At 45.9% G+C, this 13,398-nt stretch overlaps 1 pseudogene; it reads right to left on the bottom strand.

Annotated features, from left to right (window-relative positions):
• Nucleotides 1–946: 946 nt before the first annotated feature.
• LOC136514782 (stem 28 kDa glycoprotein-like) overlaps nucleotides 947–13,398 on the bottom strand; it is a 45,086-nt pseudogene continuing 32,634 nt past the window's right edge.

Below are 13,398 nucleotides of genomic sequence, written 5' to 3' on the forward strand. Positions count from 1 at the left end.
TACTAGTCATTTGAATAATGAAAAAAATGAATGAAAAAATGATATTCAAGTTATTTAGTATAATGTGAGGCCGTATCCAGGAATAGACCACCAATTTTGAACATCTTGTTCACGAAACATGACCACAAACTTGCGGTCGAGTTGTTTTTAAATTCTATAAAAAGCAAACGAAGTCCGAAAATCTAGAAACTTGTCAATATGTCAAGATATCATATGTGGAGGCTGTGATAAAAAAATTGAGCAGGTTTCGCGCAAGTTGTCACGTACGATGCTTGCAAACCGAAGTCAGCCGGTAGTGTTCCCACATCGCTTTCACCGAACTCAAGACCCGCATCACACAAAGCCTGTGGGAAACCCTCGTCCTCCCCCCGCCTAGTCTCTAACGAGGGTGGGAGGCCAGGTGTCACCCCACATTAAGCTTTGTCCTAAATCAAATTAAAATTGGGTACCTTTAACTTTACATGGAAAATATATTAATATCTAAAATGCTGGATTAATTTATTCCTTAAATTATGTCTTCATTGGTCAAAGTTAAAGGGAATTTTATGGTTAGGACAAAACCAAATTAGAACAACCTGCATTTATAAACATAGGCAGTACCAAAACACCGAACCAAGCGTATCTATCTTTTCTTTTTGAACATTATTGCGGATATCTTCATTTTTTTAGAAAATGAAAAATTCCGTCCTCTCCATTACAATGTTATCAGCCTATTGTTAACCTCTTCAATAGTTCAACGATTTTTATTGCAATGCAATTATGTTCAAGCAGAAAACCAACGGCAAATAGTAAACGATAACATGGAGTTCGTTATTATTAATCAAGCACGGAGGGCAGATATAACAGTAATCTAAAAGCAGTTCATCTCAAACAAGCACTGCAACAGGACGGAAATCGGCCATTGGATGATCACGCAGCTCGAAGTTGCGTTGCGTGTCCTCCTAGCTTAGCCAATGTAGTACAAGGGGTCGGGAACTTGAAGGTGCGCGCGCCCTCCGGTGGGCCGAGGATGTCGCTCCACTGGTCGCCCATGTTCCCGACAATGACGTCGCCGGCGTCCTGGAGCTTCTGCCGCTCGCCGGACTTGAAGGCGATGGCCGTGGCCTTGAAGCCGATGGGCTTGAGCAGCAGCTTCTCCCAGCCGGAGTAACCCTGGCGGCGGTGGTTGGCCACTGTGATGGCCCTCTGGTCCTCGCTGCGGCCCGTGAGGAGCACCGGCTTGATGCCGAGCGAGATGAGCTTCTTGAAGAGCCGCAGCGTCTCCGGCAGCACCGGCGCGCTCCCCTCCAGCACGTACTCGTTGAAGCTCGTCGCGTTGTACGGCTTAGTACTGTGATCAAGTAAAGAAACATGCTGATTAGCAAGGCTGCAGGTTGTTAAACGTATAGTTTAGACCATAGATCAACAAATATATTACTGGTCTCAATATACGGCTCATATATTCACTACTAACTACTATGTTAACAGCATCTCCAGCAGCTCCTCAATATAACTCCCCCAATAAAATAGTATTGGGTAGCCCAATAACTTTTTTTAGATTATTGGGGAGGTGCTACAGCATATACCGTCTAAAATCCCTCCCAAAATGTGGGACCCACCTTTCAGTTATAATTTGTTTATTTATTTTCCCTTTTTTCCTCTTCCGTCGATTCATCTTGTCCGCACATCACGTCGCGTCGGAGGCGCAGCAGCCATGGTGCCCCTCCACCCGGCAATGGCACGGTCATGAGCACGCCAGCTAGCCATGGTCGCGAGCACGCTGGCCAGCCACAGACGCGAGCACACCGACCATGGCAGAAGCTCGGGCAAAAGCGCCCCTCCAACAGCTCCGAGCATGATGGCGGGGCCTTGTCCTCGTGGCTGGTGGATTTGGCCGGTGGCTCCGGCGGCCATGGCCTGCACCGGCAGCGGCGTGCGGACCTAGCTGAGGGCAGTGGCGGCCATGGCTATTGGCAGGCCGAGGCGCAGCGGCGAGCGGGCCGTCCATTGGCAGCAGTGGCAGCGGTGCCCGATGGGTGTGCTTGACTCCATGGCAGAGAGAGGCAAGAGGGAGGAGGGAGGAGAGTGACAGTTGAGGTGGGCCCAGCTTATTGGGGGAGATGCAACCCTCTATTTGAGGGTTGAAGGGGTGTTTTTAGGCGGTCACAAAAAAGGGCCATATTGGGGACTGTTGGAGAAGAAGAAGTGAATTATCTCCCCTAATATAATTGTTTTAATGAGATCAGAGGTGGAATCGGAAGACTGTTAGAGATGCTCTGGTACTTCCCCGTCTAGAAAGGGATGCGCCCTGACTTCAAAATGCATGTTCGAAACAATTCATTGTAACACCCTAAAATGTCATTTGCAAATTAGTAATTAACTTTGAGCATTTATTTGATTTTCTATGTATTTTGAACCTAGGACAAATAATAAAATTTGGTTAATTAAAATTAACTATAAGGTCTAAAAACATGTTTGTTGCATTCATGCCGAAGCATACTATTTTTGGATGAGTGTAGGGCTAGGTTGTTTGAAGTTGAATTCAAATTTCATTTGAATTTGGCTTGGATTTGAAAACTAGAAATAGAAAAGGATTTGATTTTGAAAAACTTTCTTTTCTCCCTTTCCAGCCCAACTCCGGAACCGGCCTAGTTCTTCTTTTTCTTTTCCCGCGTCGGCAACTGGCCTGCTGGCGGCCTATCCGGCGCCTCCCCTCCCTTCCTTCTCCTCTTGCACGCGGCCTGGTCCGCACCGGCCTGTTCGCGGCCCGCGTCACGTCGCTCCGCGCGCGCCTGCTACTCACCACGCGGCCCAGCTCGGCGCCGTGGCCCGCATTGGCCTACCCCGCGTCACGCCCACGCCCGCTCTCTCACCCTTTCTCTGGTGACCGAGACCCGCTCGTCAGCGCCTGTCCTCCCCTTCCTTTCTTCGCTGCCGGTGATGGTGCTGCCGTCTATGGCAACACGCCACTATGCCCGCGCCCACATGGAAGTCGACCAAATCCGCCCGAGCATTGCTCCCTTCCTTCCACCACAGCTCCGCACGCTTCCCTTCCATCTACCGCAGCACCCGTCCGCCCTATAAAGCCATAGCCGAGCCCTCCCTCTCTGCCTTATGTTTGTCCGCTCGAGCTCACTCACCGCCACCTTGCAATCCGCTGTTCTTGAGCCCAATCATCGACGCCGACGCGCCTCGGAGATCCGCCATGACCCACCAGAGCCATAGGTATCCTCGATTCTTCAATTTGGTAACCTGTCGCTCGAATTAACCCTCACCCGTGCCTTGTTCTCTTTCTCTAGTTCACCGCCGCTTGGAGCTCTCCTAGACGCCGTGACCACCTCCATCCGACTCGTGGTGAGCTTCTCCACCTTCCCGCCCCTATTCCTTCAAATAACGCCCTGGAGCGCCGTATCGGCGAGCTCCAGGCACACCGGCCATGGCGTCGCCGTGGGGACTGTCAGTTCGACATATTCCCCCCTAAGTTTGCACCCCATTGAATTCGCATGAGCTTGTACGTCATTCCTGTGTGCTCGGTTTGACCCGGGGTGGTCCAGAACGCCGTACTGGCGTTCGCCGTGGCGGACGGCTCGCCGTCGACCATGGCGGGATCATCAGAGGCATAGTGTAGGCGATGAGAGGTATCCCGTTCACTCCTCGCCGTCAGATCTTGGATAAACGGCCGGGATTAAAACGCGCCGCTTCGGTGTGTAACCAGTCCACCACGGACTGTGGACTCGGTCCACAGCGCCATGTCATCGTGCGCCCACGCACACGTGGTGCACCGCGCCACTGACATGCTGACACGTGGCTGTCCAGTCAGCAACCACGTAGTCAACCCACGGTCAGCGGCGCACATTTTGTAGATTAGCCCCTCAGTTTCCAAAGAATCAACCCGCGGTCCAGTTTAGTTCAAATGAATTGTTTTTAGTCCTATTTTTATTCATTTTAGACCCTATAGTTTTTAGTAATATTGCGCGCCATCCATAAATTATTCAAATTCAGATTTTATTAGTTTAAATTCAAATTTGAGTTCAGTTTATTTACAGAAATGCCATTGAACCTTATTTCATGCATAACTTTTGCGTTTTAAGTTCGATTTGAGCGATTATTTCGCTCGCATGTTCGTAGCAGTACGTAGAATAGATTTATAAGCTTTTTAATCTATGTTTGTAATGTTTGGCATACTATTCTAATAGAAGTCTATTTGTATGTATGTAATGATTGTATTGGATGCTTGATTGGTGAATTAGAACACGTTTAGAGGGTGAGCAGTTCCTGGTGACTGAGGATCAACAAGAAGATCAACAGTACCCAGAAGAGAACTTTGAGGAAAGCAAGTGTAGCAAAGGCCCCTTGTACCTATGAACTTTACAATTCATATTCATGCATGTGTCTAATTTGAAATACCTTAAGGACTTTACCTAGATTATTACTTGTACCACATATCCTTGTTACCTAGGGTTTGGGTATGCATTTTGGATAGATGTTGCAGCGCTTAACATAAAATAATTATTAAACATGACTAAAGGCATTATGCAATGTGATAAAATGGAGCTTTTTAGCAACAATTAGGGGGCTATAGTATGGGGTTGAGTACTCTAGTGCCTCTCCATAAGGACTTAATCCTGAAGCAGCCACCCAGGAGGTTTCATACAACCCCGAGTGTCATAAGGCTCTGACTTTAACCTATTAACTAGATTGTACTAGCTCGTTTGTAGCTTTCCATAAGGGCAAGAGGGGGGCACTAGTTGGTATGTTTCCTTTCCTGCTAGGGTGTGTGTACCGTGCCGTGACCACGCATGCCACTCCAAGAGGAGGGCCACATGTAATACCTCTGGTGTTACGAGATTGCTTAGCACCTAGCTTAATGCCTAAGAGTAATTAGTAAAACAAAATTTTGGGTTTAAAAGTTTGAAGCACGTGGAATTATAAACTAATCTTGTGTGACTTGCTTTCGTAAATAAAATGAGCAAAGAAGTGTCGCTAGTCAACTTGTCTCGGTGTTTAGCAACTTTTAAATAATCTTGCAGACAAAAGTTGTTTAGGACTTGTTTTGGAAAAGTATGAAGAAAGCGCTTAAAAATGTCTGATAGTGAATAAATTGCGAATGGCTTGTTCTGTTGGATTGAGCATGAAAACAATTTTTATAAACCAAAATAAAATATAACTTGTATTTAGTACTTAAATAAATTCGAAGTGCAAGTTTAGTAGATGAAAATACAACGGTTGATTTGGTGAATAGGTGTTGTTCCATGGTATTTCTGATAGCTCAAAGATCAAATTTCGCTAAGTCGGCAAGCGCTAGTAGATGTTAGTTCAAACTAAAACCTGTGGTTTTCTAAATTTAGAAAGGTAGTAGACAATGCTGTTTTGGCAATTATATTCTAGCTAAAATACCTAAACACTCGCTTCATGTAATTGAACCATTGATTGCGTCGAGGTGAGTACTTGAGTATGGTATAGGGTGTAGTCCCGATGGGGGTCAACTTGCGCCCATAAAAATTGCCCAAACTCTTTAGAACGCACGAAGAACCACGTTTGGTGCTCTGTTCATGAACCAGCGCGCTGCGTGACGAACTCATCTTGGCCTTCTCGTGTCTTTTTCCCTAGTCAGTCTTTGGTCACGCCGAGTGTTTCCCTAGCTAGCTGGTGGCTTGAAAATTGGGTTAGTGAGGTTGGTCGAACTTTAACCGCACTATTTGGCAACTTTGGCATCGCTTTAAAATTTGTGCGCATTGCTGTTGCGGCTGTCGAGTTTTCGTGGCCACAGTCACCATGCCATGTCTGGCGCTGTGGCTGCTCCTGGCTGTGGCCGCTGCCCGCTGGTACCGGCTGCTCCTCATGCCGGGGTAGGCAATGCTTGTTTCCTCGAGGTCGTGTTGGGGTCATCACCGACATGTCCGAGCGTAGGGCCGTGTTGTTGTCACGGCGTCCGCCATCTGACCGGCGTGGCTCCATCCCCACCATGCGAGCTACCTACTCATTGAGTAGCCACCATTCTCTGCTATCCCATAGTGTGGCCGCCTTGTCGCTCTCACGCCACAGCAAGACAAATCACGCCCTATGTCGCGCACTGCTACCCACTGTGCCCTGCCGCGCCCTCGTGCTGTTGTCGGTGTGCGCCCTTCTAATTCATGACGCATGGGCCATCTCGGTTCAATTCTTCACGTCAGTTGCTAGGTCACGAAGCTGGCCAACCACTCGACCCGTAGTTAGCCACAGCCATGCTTTATTGATGGCCAATTTTTGAGTTCCATCGCCGCCGGTCAGCTCGCCGCCATTACAGAGCATGTTTGGGGGTAAGCCTCCACGATCAGCATTAGTTCGATTGCTCACACTCTTGTACTGCCCTTGACCTGCCGGTGTCGATGCTTGTCATAGTTGGAGGGGACATCACTGGAGATGGAGTGGCTCTCGGGTGCCAGTTCGGTGCGTCATCGCCCTTTCACCGCGCACGTGGCCAGTCCACCTCGAGCCATTCTTGCCCTAACCAACTCCGCAGCGGTGTCCGTGGTGAGTCACTATTCCTTCCCTGACTCCCCGTTTAGCCTCTGCCATAGCCTTCTCACCGAAGCACGCGCGCCATTGCCGCCATCCATGTCTGCACACGGGCAGACATGCCCTGCATGCCTGGGCCGTCGTAGTCCTGTGTAGTCACACGAACCCTGTGGTGGTCCTACGCCTCTGGCGACCACCCCTCCACCGCCGCCATGCCCTCCCTGGCCGGTCTTGGCTGTCATCGGACCGTCCCTACCGATGCCCTGCTCTAGAGTCCCTCATGGACCAGGGTTTGAAAATATAAGTAAGTATAGGGGGTAATTGTGATAAGACAGTGCGAGTAATGAATAATGCAAATAGGGTTTGGTGATTAGAAAAACGATCAAGGGTTTTAAGCAAAATGCGCCCGTGCCCTAGGCCTCCCCTCCTGGGCTCGTCTGCACTAGGACAGCCTTGTGCCGCCCCTAGGCCTGGTGCCATGTGTCCCGCGTCTGCCGGCCTGCTCTGGCTAGGCCACGCCGCTTGGTCGCTTGGACCGCTGCCGCGTGCGCGCTTGTGGGCCGAGCCGTGCCGCCTGGACTTCCGCTGCGCGTTGGGCCGCTCACGACCACGCGCGTGGTCGTCCCGTCTAGGCTACCTTGGCTGCTGGTCCAGACCGAGCTGGGTCGCTTAGGGCCCAAGGATCCTTCTTTCTAATTCAGTGTTTTGTTAATTTTAATAATCGGCTTAATGCTTGGAAATTCCTAGTAAATCATAGAAAAATCATAAAAATGCCAAACAAATTTTGTTAGTCTTCTAAAATCATGATCTATCTATAGTGTATTTTGTTTGCATAGGTTTGGTATGTTTTTAGGATTTCTCTAATTATTGTAACATGCTTAATATTGTTAAAAATGTGAACTTATAGGAATTATCGTCATAAATCGGTGCTAGTATTGACTCTAAAAATTTTATAGTAAATTACTAATATTATTAGCTGCTCACTATAATTTTTGTTGCTCTAGAATAATTAGTTTGCTAGATAGATAATGATGTCCTATTTCAAATATAGTAAATCGAATAAATGAAATAAGGAAAAACCTTGGAATTGTATAATTAAACACTTGTTGCGAAATAACACCTTTCTTGATGATGTTGATGTGTAGATTAGAACGTTAGTCATTAGAGCTAGCTTGTTAGTTCGTTGTATGTATTCTGTTTTAAGAGTTGTTGCCTGGTTAATTAACTGTTGCATCATCTCTACATCGCATTGCATACTAGGGACGATGATAGATCGTGGAGTCATCTAGAGTATCGGAAAAGATGGTGCCAGGTTTCAGGACACAAAGATGGGATACTAACTTTTGGTTATATTTTACTCAAGCAAGCCCCGGTGCATAACCCCTACTTTTCTACACTTTAAATTATACTTGTGCATTAAGTTTTAAGGAGTTGAATGAAACCCGCTTGCATATATATATATCTTTATCCTATGAGTCTTACTAGTATGATAGGGTCATGTAAATGGCTATGCTACAGGACTCTAGTAGAAGTCGAGTGATTGCCTATCACTCGTGAGAGATAAAAAAATATATTACTGTATTATCATCACTTGGAATATATAAATGGTGAAAGGAAAAATAGAGATCGGGTAGGGATATGGTTTGGATATTGGTGGGTGTAAGAGGTTGTCTCCTGCGGCCAACGGGGCATAGCTTGGTTACACTATTTTCCCCGTCTGTGTCAATTAAGGACTGACCGTTGCATTGGGTTCTAGATAGGTCACGAACTTATTATCTCGAGCACATACTTGGGTATGGGTGCAAGAAAGACTTGTTACTCTCTTGTCATGGGTTCTGGCTCTTTCCGGACCCACTGTCAGGGTGGTTTTTTTGGGGTGGAGTTCCTTGCACTGTACCGATTTCGGGACTCAGGGGCGGGGGCTTGGAGTCCCAGTTTGGACGAGGACCTAGACCCCATGATAGGAGGGTAGTGGGTTGGTCCTGCTTGTGCCTAGGGTACAAGCAGGGCATGTGTTTTTGGGGTACCCAGCTAGGCTCATTGATTCGTGAATCGCCGCCATGTCGGTACGACTTGTCTATAGTCTAGCAACGTAGTAAGAACTGGAAGATGAAAGCTGGTAAAAATGATTCTGATTGCTTACCACCTGCTTGAAAGTAGCATAGGTGCTTACATAGAATGGTTAGTTAATGAACTAATGTGACTGCTAATAAAAATTGAATATAAGGATGCACGCTTAGTAATCCTTCCTGCAGATACAATAAACCCACAAGCCAGATAGCCTTGCATATCCTTGGAGTCTTTTCTTTTCTCCTATTGGGTAAGTCTTGCTGAGTACAATTGAGTACTCATGATTTTATTTTCCCCTATTACAGGTGATAGGCGGATGCTAGAGCTGACTCTTGTGTGTGGATTCCTTCTGGTGGGCTCAGAGAGGATTCCTTTATGTTGCGATCATAGTCTTTATTTATAACTCTCACTAAATGTTTTTATAAATAGAAGTTTTATAATCTATTGTCATAGTTTATATATATCAATGCTTCATCATTTTATGAATAGATATTTACTTTCGCTATAATTCTGATCATATGTTTATATTTCGCTGTTAAATTAAATTGTTCATAACTCTGATAACATGATCATATTCTGCGATTATAAACAATAAACATTATACTCTGATGTTAGATGAAAAAAATGTAAGAAATGATTAATAATGATGTAAGCTTTATTCTCTCATTTGTGATCCTGATGGAAAAATGTGGATTTTCGGGTTCTTCCCTGGGGTCTGCCCGATGGGACCACGCAATTTGATGTGCTCCCTTGAGTACTTAGTGTCTAATGGAAGACGAGTACTCCTAGGAGGCATTAGATTAGGTGGTTCTACCACAGGTGGTATCAGAGCATAAATGAGGAAATAAAGCTTCAAAAACCTTTTTTAAAATAATATTTGACAACAAATTCTTTTCAAAGAATAAGAAGTTTTTATGCGAAGTTATATAAGTAGCCCTATTACTATGGTTATGTATCTAGGATAGATGGCACTCTGTTGACTTAGGTAGGTTTAATCAATTTTTCTGTAGGCACACTGACCCCGATGCCTAGTTTGATAGTATCGACTAGCTACAGGGAGAGAACACTATGCCAAAAATCTAAGAACGGTTGCCCTATATGTTGACAACAATGGAAGGACGTATAGTACGTTCATTCATGCATATCCTATTTGTGCATTGTAGCGATCGTATTACTTGCAGATACGCCATCCATAGGTGTCACGCGTGTCATATTGTGCACGACTGACTCATTCCTATTCAGAGTTATTTGTAAAACATGGCTTCGTGCTCCACGTTCGCCCAGGGTTCACGCTTGTCATGACCCACGTCTCCCCATACTCTTTTCTGCCCTCTTGTCAGACACTTGCCTTGTAGTCATACTAGTCAGTAATGGCCTCGGACATCGCTTGCCTCAAAAGGGTGGAATTTTGGTCGATTCATTCGTAGTGATCCCGCATAGGAACCCTGGTGGACTGCACCAGGCCCACTGCCGCTCTGCCTTTATATGTAGGGCCTGGCTTAGCCATTGGTACCACCACTCGACGCACTTTAGATCGCCTAGCTTTTCCTTTGAGCAAGCTTTTCGCTCAGTCCTTCTTCACATCCATCACCATGAATGGCAGGAGCCTAGGTTAGTAGTTACTGCCTGAACTTTGAGGGTTTTCCTAGAATCCTACATGCCACCCTACAAAAGCTTGGAGTCAAAGATCATCCCGAGTATGAGGGCCATGAGTATGAGAAGCATGGCACTAAGCGGTGTGAGGTTACCGTCTATATTGGGAAGAGTGAAGAGTTCCCTGACATCACTGGAGCCTAAAATGTGACTGCAACCAGGTTTCGCTTCGTCGATACCTACCAGGTTGTGGCCCACTAAGCCTTGCAGTACCTTTGTCAGATCTATGAAGAGCCCATTGCTTGTACCCCCATGAGGTTCTTTCCACCCTTGGAAAACAATCGATGGGCATGGAGGGCTCGCATGGAGGCTTTACAAGGGTAGGATGCGCAAGAGGATAGTCCAACCGTGGTGCACTTGACCACGTACCTACTTGCTCTAGATGAGCAGTATGACTGGCAAGCCTTGGAGCTGAGCAAGTGCCTCCGATGAGCCGAAGAAGCCGAGATCTTCTCTAGGATGCTCCAGGTGCAGCTAGCTAAAGCACATGCTAGTGCAGCAACTGCTGAGAGTCGGGAGACTGCCATATCAGTAGCCCTGAAGGAGGCTGAAGATCAGCATGTCCATCAATTGGGAGATGCCTATCTGGTCACCAGGGCCAAGCAGAGGATGCTAGCTGTGGAATGGCAGGATCCCTTGATTGTGGAGGGGATCCCTATCCACCCACCAGAAAGAAGGAAAACTGGTGTTGTAGTTCCTCCAGCACCACCACCCCATGAAGTGTTAGAAGTAGAACCCTTGATTCCTCTCACTCAGCCACTACCAAGAGAGGAGGCAGATCCATAGTCAGGGCAATAGAAGAATCCGCCGAGCCCGAGAATGAAGATGTGTGGTCCGGAGTACATTAGTTGCCTTGGGATGTTGTACCCATAGTAGTAGTGCTTTTCGTCACTGTCCTCCAGTATTATAATCTTTAGTTGTATTTCTTTTGTAGTGTTGAGGAAGTCCGACCATAGTGGATGATGAGTCATGAATGGGAGAGTGGATGTATGTTGTACCCATATAAGACCGTTGGAATATGCATTTTATTTATTTCGCTGTGTTGATTGCGTCCATCTACCCTTAAGTTTCATGAGATGTGCTTAGAGTTTTCAAGGACGATGTTAAGTGGGTTACAAGAGGAGTTACCATTCAGATGCCAGCAAACCAGTCGCGATTGGATGACATAGGACACTATATCGACTAATTGTGGATGTCCCAGTAGAACACTTGAATCTTCTTAAATCAAATCCACCGTTGGATTTGAATTCCTTGTCCCTTATTGTCAAGGGAACCCTTGTTGTTTGAATCTTCCCTTGCAATACTCCTCTTGCTCTGTGGTCTATGACCCCACTGTCTTCATGGCGTGTAAGTTGGTAATAGTTGCCTGGCTAATAGCTTATGGTGCCGCAACGAAACTGATGACTCCCTGTGGAAGAGTTGCCACATGGTGATGCTGCTTGGCATGCGCTGGTATCGAGGTCATTGACCAAGTACCCTTACCAAGTTACACTGCCGTACCATTTTTGATACAAAATATTCTCCTTGGAAATATTCGGGTGTTCAAACAGGAAATCCACAACGGGTTGATGAAATAGTGTTCCCTCTAGGTAACAAGAGGAGGTGCTTTTGGAGGAAGAACGTGTGACATGGTCTTAGTCTACATGAAAGACGGATGTGGTCAAGGAAGGGAAAGAAAAAGAAGAGTAGTAAGAAAAGTTAGCCTCAGGTAGTCGGGAGTGATTGTAAAAGCCTAAGTGGACATCATGTCTCAAGCCATGTGTTTAGTTGACAGCACTATGCATGCCAGGTTATTTTGCTGTGTGCCCTGCGAACGCCATCTGTGTTGGGACCATTAGCACCCCATTTTCGCGTGGCCACGGCATTGTACCGCACTCACCGTCTTTGTGCACTGTGCACCTCTCCTTTTCCTGGCATCCGGTCGGCTCTCGACTCCCACGCCCTCATCCCTATACTAGACCCCCCCTTTCCCCTCCCTCTTTCTTCTTTTGGGGACACGATCGCCTATATGCCTTCCCTCACCGAGCGAACCCCCTCTCCTCTCCTCTTCCTTATCCTCTGCTCGCTCACGTAGGGAGCACACCATGTCCGACCTTATCCCCATAGCATGAACCATCTGTGTATCCCATCCACGTCGTCTCCACTTCCGGTGCATTATGTTCCACCTCCATTCACCACTATAAGATACCCTTGGTCCTTGCCCTTCTTTTTCATCCCCATCCTCTCAAATCTAAAGCAGAGCTATGAGATCCAGTCATTATTGTGGAACTAGGTTCGTCAGTCAGAGGTGATGGTGTAATCTGGGAAGAAGAAAGGATCAGGTTTCAAAGAAGTTCAAGTCTACCATTGGTTAGTTCGGTCTTAGGGTTCACGATATTCGAGTTCTCAGTCTTCTATTTCTAGATCTGTTGGTCATACACTATATTTTGGATAATCATTATCTTGTTGTTTCTCCATTGCCCTCATCTATCTCGACTTCTAGATTAAGCCTTGGTTGTATTAGGTTGCTCTTAACCATGTATCTCTGAATCACTATGTGGTTAGCATTTGAAGTTGTGTAATCTTTCGCGTAATCCCTAATCTACAAAATGTAATCGCGTTTCCCCTCTTCTGGTTCTTGCTTTGAATCTCGGGACGAGATTCTTTTTAGGGGGGTTGGTTGTAACACCTCTGGTGTTATGAGCTTGCTTAGCACCTAGGTTAATGCCTAAGAGTAATTAGTAAAACAAATTTTTGGGTTTAAAAGTTTGAAGCACATGGAATTATAAATGAATCTTGTGTGGCTCACTTTTGTAAATAAAACGAGCAAATAAGTGTCGTTAGTCAACTTGTCTCGGTGTTTAGAAACTTTTAAATAATCTTGCAGACAAAAGTTGTTTAGGACTTTTTTGGAAAAGTATGAAGAAAGCGCTTAAAAATGTCTGATAGCGAATAAATTGCAAATGGCCTGTTCTATTGGATTGAGCATGATAACAATTTTTATAAACCAAAATAAAATATAACTTGTATTTAGTACTTAAATAAATTCGAAGTGCAAGTTTAGTAGATGAAAATGCAACAATTGATTTGGTGAATAGGTGTTGTTCCATGGTATTTTTGATAGCACAAAGATCAAATTTCGTTAAGTCGGCAAGCGCTAGTAGATGTTAGTTCAAACTAAAACCTGTGGTTTTCTAAATTTAGAAAGATAGTAGACAA

Source organism: Miscanthus floridulus, chromosome 17 (genome assembly GCF_019320115.1).
Source record: "Miscanthus floridulus cultivar M001 chromosome 17, ASM1932011v1, whole genome shotgun sequence".
NCBI classification, from domain to species: domain Eukaryota; kingdom Viridiplantae; phylum Streptophyta; class Magnoliopsida; order Poales; family Poaceae; genus Miscanthus; species Miscanthus floridulus.